This window comes from Lycium barbarum, chromosome 10, assembly GCF_019175385.1.
Source record: "Lycium barbarum isolate Lr01 chromosome 10, ASM1917538v2, whole genome shotgun sequence".
Lineage (NCBI taxonomy): Eukaryota > Viridiplantae > Streptophyta > Magnoliopsida > Solanales > Solanaceae > Lycium > Lycium barbarum.
The window spans coordinates 10,155,239-10,163,057 of NC_083346.1; positions in this window are offsets into that span (position 1 = coordinate 10,155,239).

Genomic DNA, 7,819 nt, shown 5'->3' on the forward strand with positions numbered 1-7,819 from the left:
TGAGATCTATGGGAGCCTGGGAGAGTAATGGGGAGGCGACCAATATGTGGGATAGGACGGCCAGTTGCATTAGGGAAGTAGCTAGAGAGGTGTTGGGGGTCTCGAAGGGTAGCCGTGGTCGGCACCGAGGGGACTGGTGGTGGAATGGAGGAGTTCAAGAGAAGGTGGAAGCAAAAAAGGTGGCGTATACAAAGTTGGTAGACAGCAAGGATGATGAAGAGAGGCGAACGAATAGGGAGTTGTACAAGATGGCGAGGAGGGAGGCAAAGTTAGCGGTTACGGAGGCAAAGACAGCAGCTTTTGAACGCTTGTATGCAGAACTAGAGGACAAAGGCGGGGATAAGAAGTTGTACAGACTAGCCAAGGCGAGGGAGAGGAAGGCGCGTGACTTGGATCAGGTGAAGTGCATCAAGGACGAGGATGGTAGGGTACTAGTGGAGGACGCCCTCATTAGACGGAGATGGCAGTCATACTCCCACAAACTCTTGAACGATGAAGGGAACATAGATATTGTGTTGGGAGATTTGGAGTACTCAGAAAGGTGTCGTGATTTTGGATATTGTAGGAATATAAAGGTTGAAGAAGTTAAGGGTGTTGTTCGTAGGATGAGTAGGGGAAGAGCGACCGGGCCCGATGAGATTCGGGGGAATTTTGGAAGACTGCAGGCAGGGCAGGTTTAGAATAGTTGACGCGACTCTTTAATGTCATCTTTAAGACGACTAAGATGCTCGAAGAATGGCGATGCAGTACAATGACTCCATTGTACAAGAACAAGGGCGACATTCAAAGTTGCAACAACTACAGAGGGATCAAGCTGCTAAGCCACACTATGAAAGTGTGGGAAAGAGTGGTGGAGATGAGGGTGAGGAGAGGCGTGTCTATCTCAGAGAACCAGTTCGGATTCATGCCGGGGCGCTCAACTATAGAAGCTATTCATCTTGTACGGAGACTGGTGGAGCAATATAGGGAGAGGAAGAGGGACTTGCACATGGTATTCATCGACCTAGAAAAGGCATACGACAAAGTGCCAAGAGAGGTTCTATGGAGATGCTTGGAGGCTAGAGGTGTACCTGTGGCGTACATTAGGGCGATCAAGGACATGTATGATGGGGCCAAGACCAGGGTAAGGACTTTGGGAGGAGACTCAGAGCACTTCCCAGTGGTGATGGGGCTGCATCAGGGATCAGCTCTTAGCCCATTTTTATTCTCCTTGGTGATCGATGCATTGACGCTGCAAATTCAAGGTGAGGTGTCATGGTGTATGTTATTTGCGGATGACATAGTCCTGATTGACGAGTCTCGCAGTGGGGTTAACGCTAAGCTGGAGGTTTGGAGACAAACTCTGGAGTCTAAAGGGTTCAAGTTGAGTAGGACCAAGACAGAGTACTTGGTGTGCAAGTTCAGTGATATAGTACATGAGGCTGACGTGGAAGTGAAGCTTGGCACCCAGGTCATACAGAAGAAAGATAGTTTCAAGTATCTTGGGTCTAGTATACAAGGAAATGGGGAGATTGATGATGACGTCACACATCGTATTGGTGCAGGATGAATGAAATGGAGGCTTGCCTCCGGAGTGTTGTGTGAAAAGAAGGTGCCACCGAAACTTAAAGGCAAGTTCTACAAAGTGGTGGTTAGACCAACTATGTTGTATGGGGCGGAGTGTTGGCCAGTCAAGAAATCTCATGTTCAGAAGATGAAAGTGGCGGAAATGAGAATGCTGTGATGGATGTGTGGGCACACTAGGAGTGATAGGATTAGGAATGAAGTCATCCGAGACAAGGTTGGAATAGCCTCAGTGGAAGACAAGATGCGGGAAGCGAGGCTGAGATGGTTTGGGCATGTGATGCGAAGAGATGAAAATGCCCCGGTGCGGAGGTGCGAGAGGTTAGCCAGCGACTGTTTCAGAAGAGGTAGAGGTAGGCCGAAGAAGTATTGGGGGGAAGTGATTAGATAGGACATGGCGCATTTCCTGCTTACGGAGGACATGACCTTAGATAGGAAGGTATGGAGGACTCATATTAGGGTAGAAGGATAGTAGGTAGTCGCGTCTATCCTCCCTTAAGAGTAGTTATGTTGTTCTATAGTTTCTTGTCTCTTGATTTCTGCGAGTATCTGTTGGTTTATAATGACTTAATTACTTTCATTGTTTTCATTTTCATAGTTATCTATAGCAGTTAATTCTCCTTTTACCATGACTTTCTTGCTTTGTTATTCCTTGCTTTGTTATTCCTTGCTTTCATATTGTTTTTGATACGCTTGATCGTATCTAACCTTTTGTCTTTTCCTCTCTTTGTCTCCTCTCTTGAGCCGAGGGTCTTTCGGAAACAGCCGCTCTTCCTTTCAAGGTGGGGGTTAGGTCTGCGTACACTCTACCCTCCCCAGACCCCACATAGTGGGATTATACTGGGCTTGTTGTTGTTATTTACTAAATTTCATCTTCTCCTCCTTATTCTTCTTCTTCTTTTAATTTTTTTCTTTAAATTAACCTTCAATTTGTTTCTTTCATTATACCTATGTTTATGAGCAACTTCCTTAGATAACTAATTTATTTAATATATAGTTTCTATATTGTTCATGATGCAACATTAATCTACATATTGAAGTATAATTTGAGCAATACTATCTTTTATTGACTTTAAAGAAAATGGGTTAAATAATACGCGTTTTTTACACTTAATTGAGTGACTTTGATGGCCAATTACTATAAGTTGAGTGATTATTCGGGAACTCTTAATCTCTTGGAATTCCTTAGTTTCATTGGTATTTATTAAATCTAGAGAAAGATTTCTAAATTGTCAAAGGAAGTGGTTCTTACGCTAAAAGATGGAGCGAAGGTACCAAAAATAAAGTGTAAGTTTTAAGTATTAATGTCTAAATATTTTACGTACACAAGTAACTCTAAGTTGACTTACCTAAAATAATAGATATTTCTTCATAAAAATCAATATAATAACCTAAAAATAAAGTAATACTTCTGGTTAAAGCTAACTAAATTAATTTAATGGTGTAAAATTTATTTACCCATTTTATGTGTGTGTGTGTATTTTCGTTTCTTAAAATTACATGAGCGCGGTAGGGCGATACTTTGTTGGGTAAAACATTTTACAAATTAAACTTACCACAAAGAATCGCGGCATAACAGCTCCTGTGCAGTTAGTTAACACAAACTTTAGCTGCATCGATGTTGTAAAAATAGCTACAACAGTTTACATAGCAGTTAGTCAGTTGCGTAGTTAGTTGGTTGATTACTTTTATGAAATTACATATAATCGGTCAAAAAAAAAAAAAAAAAAAGGAGAGCCCAAAAAATACTACTACTACTAGTAATCTATATATAAGTTGATGAACACGGTCAAATGCCCTAGCAAAAAAAAAAAAGTAGTATCCAAAAAAGAAAAGTTGGCAGTCAAGGAAAAAGAAAAGTTGGCGGATACACCATCAACGCAGTCAAGAAAGAAAGCGAAATGGAAAATAATCCCGGTCACGTTGGTCTGTTTTCACCATGGGACCTTTCTAGGTTTCAATTATTTCTATTTTCTATTATATATAGGAGCGGTGGAGGGACGAACACGGCTGTCTGTCCTTGTACCAACCGCTTCAAAAATTGTACACTTAATGAATTCTTATACTCAAAGTTATATAACTTGTACTCTTTAACCAACTACTCTTTTATCTCACATAAACATATGTCATAGTACTTAATATTTATTTTCTTTTTATGTATACATGTATGCACTTATTTATTTCCTCGTGCACATTTACTTGTTCACTTTTGACTTTACACGTTCTTTGGGAATTAATAAATCTCACATAGACATATGTTATAGTATTGAATAGTTATTATCTTCTCACGTATAGACGTATGCACTTCAATTTTAATTCTTTGACACACATTTATTTCCTCCGTGCACTTTTGCTTGTTCACTTTTGACTTTTCACGTTCTTGTTGAATATTTATTTTCTTCTCATCTATACATGTATGCACTTCAATTTTAATTTTCCGACACATTTATTTTCTCCATGCACTTTTACTTACTTAATTTAGACTTTTCACGTTCTTTAAGAATTAATAAATGAAGTACTCCCTTCGTCCCATATTACTTGCCTACATTACTATACTCGACTTTTCACATTCTTTAAGAATTAATAAATGAAGTACTCCCTTCGTTCCATATTACTTGGCTACATTACTAAAAATATGTCTATTTTTCTATTCTATATTTTTCTTTTTTTCTATCTATTATATATAAGTGTGGTGAGTGGACGAAAATAGCATAAAATGCTTGTACCACAAGTTTTACAAATTGTATACTCAATGAATGTTTGTATTAAGAGCTATATAAATGGTACACTTCAATCAACTACTTTTAATTCTATGTGGACAATAAATTGTACACTTAACATCAATTAAACAAAAACGCATAATTCTTGAATGGACTATGAATTCATATACACAATTTCTAAATTTTATGAAAAGTAATTTATATATATAAAAAAAAAACATAAAAAACAATATAATATAAATTATAACAATTGAGAATTAACAAAAAAACAAATAGAAAGCGATCAAAAAAATTCTTGTTTGACTCTCAAAATTCAAACTGTATCACATAAATCAAATAAAGAAAGTATTAATTAATATAGTACATATTTTCAGCGTATTAAATTATTTAATTAATATATTGAGTTAATTTAGTGTAAATATGCAAATAAATATTTACTCATGTGACCCCTTAAAGTATGTACTTTTCCAGAAAATACAAGCATCCCCTAATTAGGATTAGTTAGGATGATAAGAGCAATAGGTAAAAACATATCACACGCAGGGTGTTTAAACTAAATCAATGTATTGCCTCTCTTCTCCCTCTTATTTCGTTCTTTAAGAATTAATAAATGAAGTAAAATCAGTAATTAATGTGAAGGGTAAAATAAGAAGAAGAAAAATTTCTTTGTCTTGATATGTTAACATGGACAATTACTTTTATCCCCATTTTCCTTCTTTGTCAATACTTTACTTATCTTACTCTTCTTTGTATTCTTTGATTATTGTTTCTTTACATTTATAAAAATGTATTATTTCATATTTTCATTTCAGAATTAAAATTTGGTGATTTACGATATATATCTTTCTAATTTTAATTTCTCTGTAACAATTCATTTTCTCTATAATTGTTAATATAAAAAATTATAATGTAACTAATATTTTTTATTAATTTAATAAAAATATTTTATTAGTTTTGCTTTTAAAAAATTCAATAGCTACAACACAATGGTTCTCACATTTGGATCTGAACAGTTAATTAATTGAGATAGATATTAACTTGTCGGTATACATATAACATATTAAACAATTTAAAAGATAAAATCTAGAATTAAAATATTAATTTTCCCTCACCTTCATACTAATTTTATTTTTCACATCGACGAATAACTTTCATTGTCATAACAATGAGAAATTTTTAAAAATTATTTACAAAATACAAGTCTTAAAGACTGATTAATTAAAGTGAATAAACATGTTCGGTCCGTGCATCGCACTGACATATATGGCTAGTTTTAAAAGATGGACGAATTCTGTGCCATGAAAGGAATCCAAAATGATTCCTTCACTGACAACAATGGATTATGGCGGTCAAGATTTTCTGAACTTATTTATGATGAAATGAATCTTCTAGTCTTCACTAAATGGTGACCAAAAAATGGATAAGCCTAGCAAAGAGAACTAAAACCCCCACTATTGAGGAATCGTGATTTAGGATTAAGGGGTGTTGTGATAGGCAGTTTCAAGATCCATCTCGGGGTGAGACACTGGCAAAACGCTCCGAGGCTTACGTGCGGGGCTTAGTTACCGTGAGGCTTACGCTTTAAGCGCCTGACTGTACGCTCTAAACACGTCTAATGTCTAACGCCTGGGGCTCACCTAACAATTCTTACACAAATTATATGTTAAATTCCTTAATTAAAATCGTTGGCCCTCATAATTCTTTAACAAATGAATGATACTTAATAGTTTTGCATCTACAGAAATAAGAAGATTGAGTGTAACTCAAATAACAAGTGGTAGTATTGCATATTTACTAGTTGAGGGCATCGTAAGGGTGAATACCATTTAATATTTCTTTTAAAAATACATAGTTGATTTGTACATTTTTACTTGTCATTGGTCTTTTGTCCTATATATCAAAATTATCATATTTTATTATTTCGCTATTTGAAAGTAGTTTTCATTTAATTCATGAAGAAATTACGTTTTAATTATAATACTGATAAAGTTTATTGATATAAAATGAATGGTATGATAGTAATATTGTTTTAAGAAATTGTGATTTTTTCATTGTTTTGAAAAGTTAAGATGTTAGAGTTGATTTGTATTCTATAATAGCTTTTATTTCATTGTATTGTTTATACTTGTAAAATGATGTTATATATAATTACAAGTTTTAGGCACGGGTGACTCAAGGGTGAGGTTAATAAAGCTTTTGTTTTAGACCCTCAAACTTTTGAGGCCCCAAAAAATGTTATCGGTGAATTTTATGGTTTAAGTTTCTCTTAAACAATATTGAAGACGGTAAAAAGAAGTACAAAATATGTATATAACAAAAGAAAGAAAAAACACTATCTACGTTTTAAAACTTTAAACCAAACTACTCAAATCTTCATATTATTAAGTTTTTACGATAACATCATGTGTAATGTCTTTAAAACACATGGCTAATATCTTATTGACTTGAATTGATCCTCACTAATATAAATACTAATGTTACTATTATAATTTATTTACAATTTTATTTTATTTATTTTATGTAATTTTATCCATTTAAAAATATTTATTATAATTATAATATTTAACGAATACTAAAAATAAATATTCATGAGGCTTACGCCCCGTGCCTCGAGACTTATGCCTCGCCGAGATAAATGTAAAACACTCTGTATTATCCCTCACCTTTTAAAACATCGGTGATAGGTCCGTGAGATTTGACCCATGTTGACCTATCAAGAAAATTATGGGAATTCAAGCACGATCTCAAAAGGTTCAAAGCTGGCCAAATTTCTGTGTATTACTGAGTTACACCACGTCACTTCTCAACTAGTCTGGTAAGTTTACAGTACTTTTTCTTTTATTCTTTTCACTTTTTCTTGTGGAAAGCAATGATTAATCACGAGGGACCACTGTTTTGAGGATGATAAAAATAATTTCGATAAAAGTAATTTCTCCAAGAAGGATGATTGATGAGATATACAAAAATAATTTCTCCAAGAAGGATGATTTATTAGATGCACAAAAATAATTTCTCCAAGAAGGATGCTTGATTAGATACGCAAAGTCGGAGTACTTTTTCTTCTTTGTCTTTAGTTTCACATGCCATCCTACAGTGTTAGATTTTCCTTTTCGTAAGTTGGCTGAAAATTGTAGTAAAAAGAATATCAATAATTCTCATCTTCATTGTCCAAAGACCGAATTCTTTTGTATTATATCTGTGTTTTGCTTTCCTTTCATATATCTGGCCCTTCCCCAATTATATGGTGTTGATTAGAATAATTTAGTTATGGACTGTAACTATTATATATGGAGATGATAAATAAATAGAATAACGTTTAATGTATATATTAAATCATTACCAAGTGATCAATTAGTGATGTCTTATCAAAAGCCTAAATGAGGGATTGAGCTCATTTCCATTTCTCTTCTCTCCATTTTCCCCGAGTTTTAGTTTAGATTGAGGACACATGGCATAGCTTAAAATTAATGACTAGGCTTAAATTGACTAAAATTTAGACCTGAATCATGGTTCAGACATATAATTACTTGTCCATA